Below are 8094 nucleotides of genomic sequence, written 5' to 3' on the forward strand. Positions count from 1 at the left end.
ACATTTTGTTTTCATAGTCTGTATATATGTTTTATAAATGTTTTATGTGTTCCGCGAGATCTTTACATTTTCATATAACTGTGAATTTATATTAACTTAAATGTATTTTCCACTCAATTTTTACGTAGTAACAATATTTTTTCAGTTATACTTTTAATTACAAACAGAATAGTTAAATGAACCTACAACATTATTTTAATAACTTTACCTGTACTTCTGTCGTTTATGTATGATCCAGTTTTAATGTACATGTATAGCTCTAATACGAACAGTGCAACTTAGTATTAATTAAAATAATTGAACTTAAAATAAAATTCTTTGTAATATGTTCATTATGTTGTTTAAGTTTATTAACTCTTAGGAAATAGCACAGTGCTTCCTAACATTGGTACTCATGTGGAGTGTTATTTCACCCCAATTAATAGGCCTAATAAATGTTCTAAACTTGATATTTAGTGATATTTGTCTAGATATTGTTAAAATCATCAACTTGCGAGTAATTTTCAACTTTTAAATATAATAATATGGGGGAGTAAGCAAAAATTGGCAATTTTATAAACTCCAAAAAGATCTGACATCTAGCAGACCTGCTCCATCAAATCATTCTCATTGTATCAACATCTAGGTTATTTAGTGTCCGAATGAAATGACGGTGATAATGCCGGTGAAATGAGTCCGGGATCCAGGACCGAAAGTTACCCAGCATTTGCTCGTATTGCGTTGAGGTAAAACCCCGGAAAAAAACTTCAACCAGGTAACTTGCCCCGAAAGGGATTCGAACCCGGGCCACCTGGTTTCGCAGCCAGACGCGCTGACCGTTACTCCACAGGTGTGGACGATGTTAAAAAATAAATTAAAAAATACAATACAATTTTGCTCATTTTTCCTTCCTTTTTTGACGTAAAAATTGATTTATATGAAACATTTGAGAGCGCGTTTTGGGAAAGCCATTGATTTAATTCCCAATATGCTCAGTCGGTTTAAGAGAGCAATGTATTGTGATACGTAATAAATAATTGAAAGAATTTTAGTTTTGTTCTTTAAATGTGCAGGAATTTGTTTCGAACAACAGTAACTTTTCGTTCAGAAAGGCAATTTGAAAATGTTATATTTGTTCGGATAAAGTTTCTGCACATTTAAAGGGCAAACTAAAATTCTTTCAATAATTTATTATCATAATACACTGTTCTCTTAAATTGACTGAGCATATTGGGATTTCAGTCAGTGGATTTTTCAAAACACGCTGCGAAATATTTTATGTAAAACAATTTTTATCTCGGAAAGAAACCGTACTCACACGTGAGTGTTTTTACACCACCCACGAACAGAATCCTCAGCTCTAATGTGACGCCGTGCTTCACACTGAGGACTTTTCAATATACATTTAATATTTTTCAACATAATTGTTTCATCTACAACTTTTCATGTACCTAAGTACCTCTTTTCTTCTGGTTTTACGGAAGTCAGGCAAACCTTAAAAACAGCATGGTGATACCATTCAATACTATACAATGGCGAAAGATGATGAGACTATCATTACTGTACCAGGTCATACAATGAATACAAAAGAAGAATAAAAATATTAAGCCTTCGATCTGAGAAGGCTGCGTACAAAAGAGAGACTCCTTCAGATGTGGATGCCGTAAATGAATCGATAAAATGGCACCAAGAAGTGAATCACGTACTGACAGGAATGAGGCCTTAGGGACTTCAACAAACATTCCATAATGAGAAGGGCGCAATAAGGGTCAGGTTGCAGTGCAAGCCTTTGGGCCTTCCTCAAAAAAGGAGGTAAAAAACAACACTCCACAAATATATTTCAAAATTTATTTGTATATTGTTGATAACACTGTTACAAAACTTTCTATTCTGTTATTTACTGTTGTCATGATTCAGGGACATTTTTCGTTTTCATCCACCTTTGACGTAAGGCGTAGGACTAAACAAAGCAACGAAGAGCGGTACATAAGTTTGTCGCCACTAAAAAAGAAAAGAAAGTTGCATATATTTAATATAACAGAACTATAATACAGAGTGATTCAAAATTTATTTTTCTGGTAAGGCAGGTGTTGCTACAATTTAGTAGAATGCGTCTGAGTCTGAAGAAAGCAGAAAACGTGGTGTGTTGTGACGAGAATCCAAGCCCCCGTATACCGGTAAGGCATCATGTCACAAACACGTTCATGTCTGAGTATTTCTGACAAAGTAATATTATTCAACGCCTTGAAAACGGCACAAATGTTAAGGATAATGCAGGAGAGAGTAAGGTAATATTCTTTTTTCTTCATTTAATCCTTTATTTATTGATTTATTTCTTTATTTATTTCTTCATTAATTAATTAATTAATTAATTCATTTATTCCTTCTTTGTTCCTTCATATCTCCACTCACTTATTCATTCCTTTCTTCCTTTCTTAATTTATTTACTTATGTGTTTATATATATATATATACATATATATATATATTTATTTATTTATTCATGCATTTATTTATTATTATATTATATTTTCATTATATACAGTATATAGTCTAGTAAATAAAATTAATTTGTATTAACGTTGTATCAGATTCTCTTTTTATAATGAATCAACAACTCTTAAATACTCATTTCCGTATGATCTTCTTTTACTGTCCATACTAATCCTTGGCTTTCTTGTTCTACCTCAGTGGTATTCAATGTTTTTTGTTAGAATACCCCCAAAATACATTGTACCCCAAACTGAATTGCAATTAGGCCTACGTAAGAATTAACAAAAGACCATGATTGATGTACTCAAAAAAATTATTATTATTATTATTATTATTATTATTATTATTATTATTATTATTATTATTATTATTATTATTATACAGTAATTGTTGATGCAATAATAATAGTAGAATAATTATTTATGTAAAATTATATTCAAGTAAAGGAAAGCAATAGTTGATACTGGAAAACAAACTATAATATAATGCAATAATAAAATTATCAACAAGTATACTAAAATAAATTTTTACATACGTAATCAGTGGGATACGTTAGGAGACAACCTCGCGTTGCCCTTGGGGTACGCGTATCATAGATTGAACACCACTACTCTACCTAAACATGATGCTTGTCGATTGCAGGGGATTTGCTCCGCGTGTTATATCTATGTAGGTGAACATTTACTTTCTACTATATCGACGGAGCAGTGTATATATGTGAGGCGATCACATGTTGTAGTGCATTACTTCTTGACATTTTGTAGTGCGCTACATTAACAATTATGGATTGCAGTACGATTTTTCTCTTGTACACTTCTCGCTACAGGAAACGTTTTTAGTTGGTTATTTTATGACGCGTTATCAACTACTATGGTTATCTAGCATCTGAATGAGATGAAGGTGATAGTGCTAGCGAGATGAGTCCAGGGTCCAGTGCCGAAAGGTATCCAGCATTTGTTCTGAGTGGGTTGAGGGAAAACCGTGGAGAAAATTTTAACCAAGTAACTTCTCCATCCAGGATTTGAACCCGGGCCCGTTAGTTTCATTCTCAGACGTCCTAACCGTTGCTCCAAAGAGGTGGAATACAGGAAACTGACAATACACTCGGCGAAGATTCTTCTGCGATTATTGAATCCACGTTTATATTCTAACATGGGAGAACAGTTGGTAGAAGAACAATTTGGCTTCAGGAAAGGAAAAGATACGAGAGATGCAATTGGACTGCAGAGAACAATAGGCGAAAAATATTCAGAGAAGAATAAAGAAGTGTACTGTATACACTATTTGTGGACCTAGAAAAGGTTTTTGGCAGGGTGGATTGGAATAAAGTGATGGGGACCCTAAAGAAAATCGGTGTGGATTGAAAAGAGAGGAGACTGTTCAGTAATGTTTATATGAATCGAGTCAAAGTCAGGATAGGAGAAAAAATGTCAAAGGGAAGTGGAATAGGGAGAGGAGTTGGGCAAGAATGCCCTCTATCAGCCATCATGTTCAACATCTACTTGGAGGATTTAGTGAAGAATTGTTTTCAGAACATGCGAGAGATGTTAGTAGGAGGAAGAAGAATAAAGTGCACAAAGTTTTGCTGCTCATAAGGCGTTGTTAGCAGAAGAGAAGATGATACTAAGAGATATGCTACAGCTTTGAACAGCACGGAATGAAGATAAATGAAAACAAGACCATGGTTGGCTGAATAAAAATAAAGAAGGTAAACGTGCGAATTCTAAATACGACATTAAAACAAATAGACAGCTTCATATGCTTGGAGTGTACTGTAAGAAGTAACATGAGCTGCTGCCAGGAATTCAAAAGGAGGATAGCAATTTATTACAGAGGAAGTTTTTAATATAAAAAGGCGCATCTTCTTCGGACTTTTGGAAAAATAATTAAGGAAGAGACTATTGAAGTGCTTTGTGTGGAGTGTGGCATTGTATGTGGGCAGAAGCATGGATATTACGATGAAGTGAAGAGAATCGAATAGAAGCATTTGACATGTGAATATGGAGAAGAATGGAGAATGTGAAATGGACAAACAGAATAAGAAATGAACTCTATTAGAAACACTGAGTGAAGAAAGAATGATGCTGAAACCAATCAGGAAGAGAACAAGAAATTCGTTGAGTCACTGGCTAAGATAGAACTGTCTACTAAAGAATGTACTGGAAGGAATGGTGAAAGGGAGAAACGTTGGGGACAGATGAAGATATCATATAATATTCAACATTAAAATATATAGATCGTATGCGAAGAGATAGACGGAAAAAAGGGGAAGTCTGGAGAATGTAGACTAGTGTTTGCAGTGGAAGACCTGCCCTTGGGTAGAAAGCTATGAATGAAGTGAATACTTCGCGCGGCATGTGATAATCAAAAAGTCACTTTTGGTCGTCGTTGGATTGGTAGGGGAGGATGTATCATCTGTCCCCCATGGTCGCCGGATTACAGTCTAATGATTTTTTTTCTGTGAAGATGAATTAAGGATATCGATGTAACGTCCTCATACTAACAGAAGAATACCTTGCGCCACGCATCCACATTCCAGTTTAAACATTAACTTAATAAGCAGGCTATTTTGGTTTATTATAGGTGCAGAACACACTATTTGTGTACTTTACAATACTTATAATTTGAAACAGCCTGGTGATGTTTATTTTGATGGTTATTTTCTTCACATGGGTTTTCTTTCTTTGCCGTTCCTACACCTTGTATGCGCATTGGTACGATATGAATTGCATTAATCTCGTCCTGGGACACTTAAAACTTCGTACACATAATTTTTAATAAAGTAGATACACTCAGGGACAAAAAAAAGCGGACACTTCTATATTTGCTTGTATTTTGTTGCCAATTATTTCAAAATGAAATAAAACCCATTTGAACAAAACAATGTTTCATTTAGAACCTTATACGACAAAATTTGAAAAAAAAATCTCTGATGAGAAAATTTACAAAAAATTACAAAGGGCGTATAACTATGGCATCGTTTGGTCTAACTGTTTTTTCATTTTATGATGCCTTAAACATTAAAAACTCTTTTTAGTAACGGGTATTACCCTCTCTGGCTTGAATAACTGCATCCATACGTCTTGGCATGCTCTCAATTTGGTTAGCAATGTCTTCTAGAGGAATAAGTTCCCATTCTTCGCCAAGTGCTCGCCTCAACTCTTGTAACGATTCTGATCTCGGTAGTCTATTCTTAACACGCCGTCCCAGCATGTCCCACACGTGTTCAATTGGGTTCATGTCTGGACTCCTTGCTAGCCATGGAAGAACATGGATTCCCACTTCTTGGAGATAATCTCAGACCGCATGGGCAATATGCGGCCGTGCATTATCATGCATTAAAACAAAATTATCGAATACAAATTGGCCAAATGGCACAACATGATCAGCCAAACATTCATTTATATACCTATCAGCTGTTAGTTTTCCATTTTCAACAAAACTAACTCTGTACGAGCATCCGTACACACTCCTGCCCAAATCATCACTCCACCACCTCCATACGGCACATTTTCGGAAATGCAACACTGTGAAAATCGTTCTCCCCTCCTTCTCCAAACTCTTTCACGTCCATCAGGTGAGCACAAATTGAAACGGGACTTATCGGTGAACAGAACACAGCTCCACTGTCCATTTCTCCAATCCCTGTGATCATTTGCAAAACGCAGTCGTTCAACTCGATGCATTCTGAGAAGTCTGGGACCAGTTGCAGGTCTACTTGATATCAGTCCACTTTCTTTCAACCTCCTTCTAACTGTTTTGGCCGAAATTGGGCGTCCATGCATGTTAACAAATTGCTGGGCTACACTAGTAGCTGGCAGGTTGCGCTCCCTAAGAACTCGCAACACCATATACCTGTCTTCATTTGGATTTGTAGCTCTTGGACGACCCGAACCTGGTCTTCTGGTATATTCTAGGGTCTCTCTATACCGTTTTATGGCATCATGGATTGTGCTTCTAGCCATATTCATAACATTTGCAATGTAACGTACACTACGTCCATCATCGTAAAGGGCTACAGCTCGAGCCACATCTTCAGGTCGCATCTTGTTTTAAGACAAATGTTACAACCCCACTTAAACTCAGAAAATGTAAAAATAAAGAAATAACGAATGATAACGATAATGAAGCACAAAATGGTTGAGACAAAATTGTTATAGCTGAAACTCCGAAAGCAAAATTGGAATATTTGGTTGTAATGGCTTGTTTTAAAACAAAAAACAATCAACAATGTATACGCGTCTCCATAACAACAGATTGGCTACCATAATATTGTATGAGAAGATAATGTTTTGTAAATTACCAGCAAATATTAAAGTGTCCGGTTTTTTTTGTCCCTGAGTGTATTATAAAAGAAATTTATCCTTGTACTTACGCCGGTCGTATTTGTGTAAGGTCCATAAAGGATACGTTTCTGTACCTGTAATTAAAGAAAACATGCAATTTAAGTGGTTACTTTATCATATTGGGTTGATGCAAAAGTTCGAAGTGTCTTTTTCGCTGTGATGGAAACTTTTATTTGAGATGAATAAAAGACAGAAATTAATCAGTAATACATTATCCACATTATCTATGACTCTCTGCCAACGCTGAGATAGTTTTTCCATTACGCATGGTTTTGAGTTAAAGAAGTCGTCAAGACAAGTATGCAAAGCATATTCGTTACCAATGCAGTTCATTATATATATGACAATACCAATTGTTTTCATAAAAGCGAAAATTACTGGAAAAATTTAGCTTGCAGTTTTATTATTAGTGCTTATAGATTTATTAACCCTACCTAGGTCTTCTGGCAAACTATATTTTGTCAGTAGACCAAGTGGCTGGAAACGAAGCCAAGATGTTCATATTTTAACATCCACGACACTTCACAAAATTAGAATATTTTATACAGCTATTATTTATTTCGCCTATAAATAAAAGTGAGCTTAAAATAATGAAGATTTAGGCTACTCATTTTACTGTATTCTTACCGTCATTGCAGCACCCATGTGTAACATGTAAACCGCTACAAGTAGAAACAAGAGACGGAGCATTTTGCTGTGTTTCTCTACGTATGAATATGAAAGACTCTCATCTTTGTTTTTATAGTCGTCATCACGTGATGCTAATGTTGAACTTAACTCTAAAATAAAGACAGATGTCCTACGAATTATGCAACATTTGTGTCAATTTACTGCAAAATAGATAAATACTCAAATACTGCGTATTAGTATATTTAGCATACAATGTTACCACAGTTGCATGTATTTATTTATGCAACTCCTATAAAACATTTATGACAATTTCGGGATATGTGATATAACCATGCAAGGGCTAGTGCAGTCGACTCATATGTAGACAGGTGTGTTACTAATTATGCAACATTTGTGTCAATTTATTGCAAAACAGATAGGTACCCAAATACTGCATATTGATGTATTTTGCATACAATGTTATCACAGTTGCAGTCATTAAAATATACATGCCTATCTGCAGTATACACCGTGAATGTGTTTTTGAATTCTATCTACATTTATTTATTTCACATATTTTTTTGTCTAATGAAATCTATTATTAATAAGTTACTAGATTTGTTGATTACAGCCATTGTCCAATCATGTATAATTTGTATTTGTTGTTT

General features: G+C 35.0%; 1 long non-coding RNA gene across 1 annotated transcript; it reads right to left on the reverse strand.

The window, feature by feature from the left end:
* Nucleotides 1-1813: 1813 nt before the first annotated feature.
* On the reverse strand, nucleotides 1814-7522 carry LOC138702190 (uncharacterized). Its single transcript, XR_011332795.1, has 3 exons — nucleotides 7445-7522; nucleotides 6847-6891; nucleotides 1814-1980 (listed from the first exon to the last, which is right to left on the reverse strand). It is a non-coding gene; the product is annotated as an uncharacterized lncRNA (long non-coding RNA).
* Between the last annotated feature and the right edge of the window lie 572 nt (nucleotides 7523-8094).

This window comes from Periplaneta americana, chromosome 6, assembly GCF_040183065.1.
Source record: "Periplaneta americana isolate PAMFEO1 chromosome 6, P.americana_PAMFEO1_priV1, whole genome shotgun sequence".
NCBI lineage: Eukaryota > Metazoa > Arthropoda > Insecta > Blattodea > Blattidae > Periplaneta > Periplaneta americana.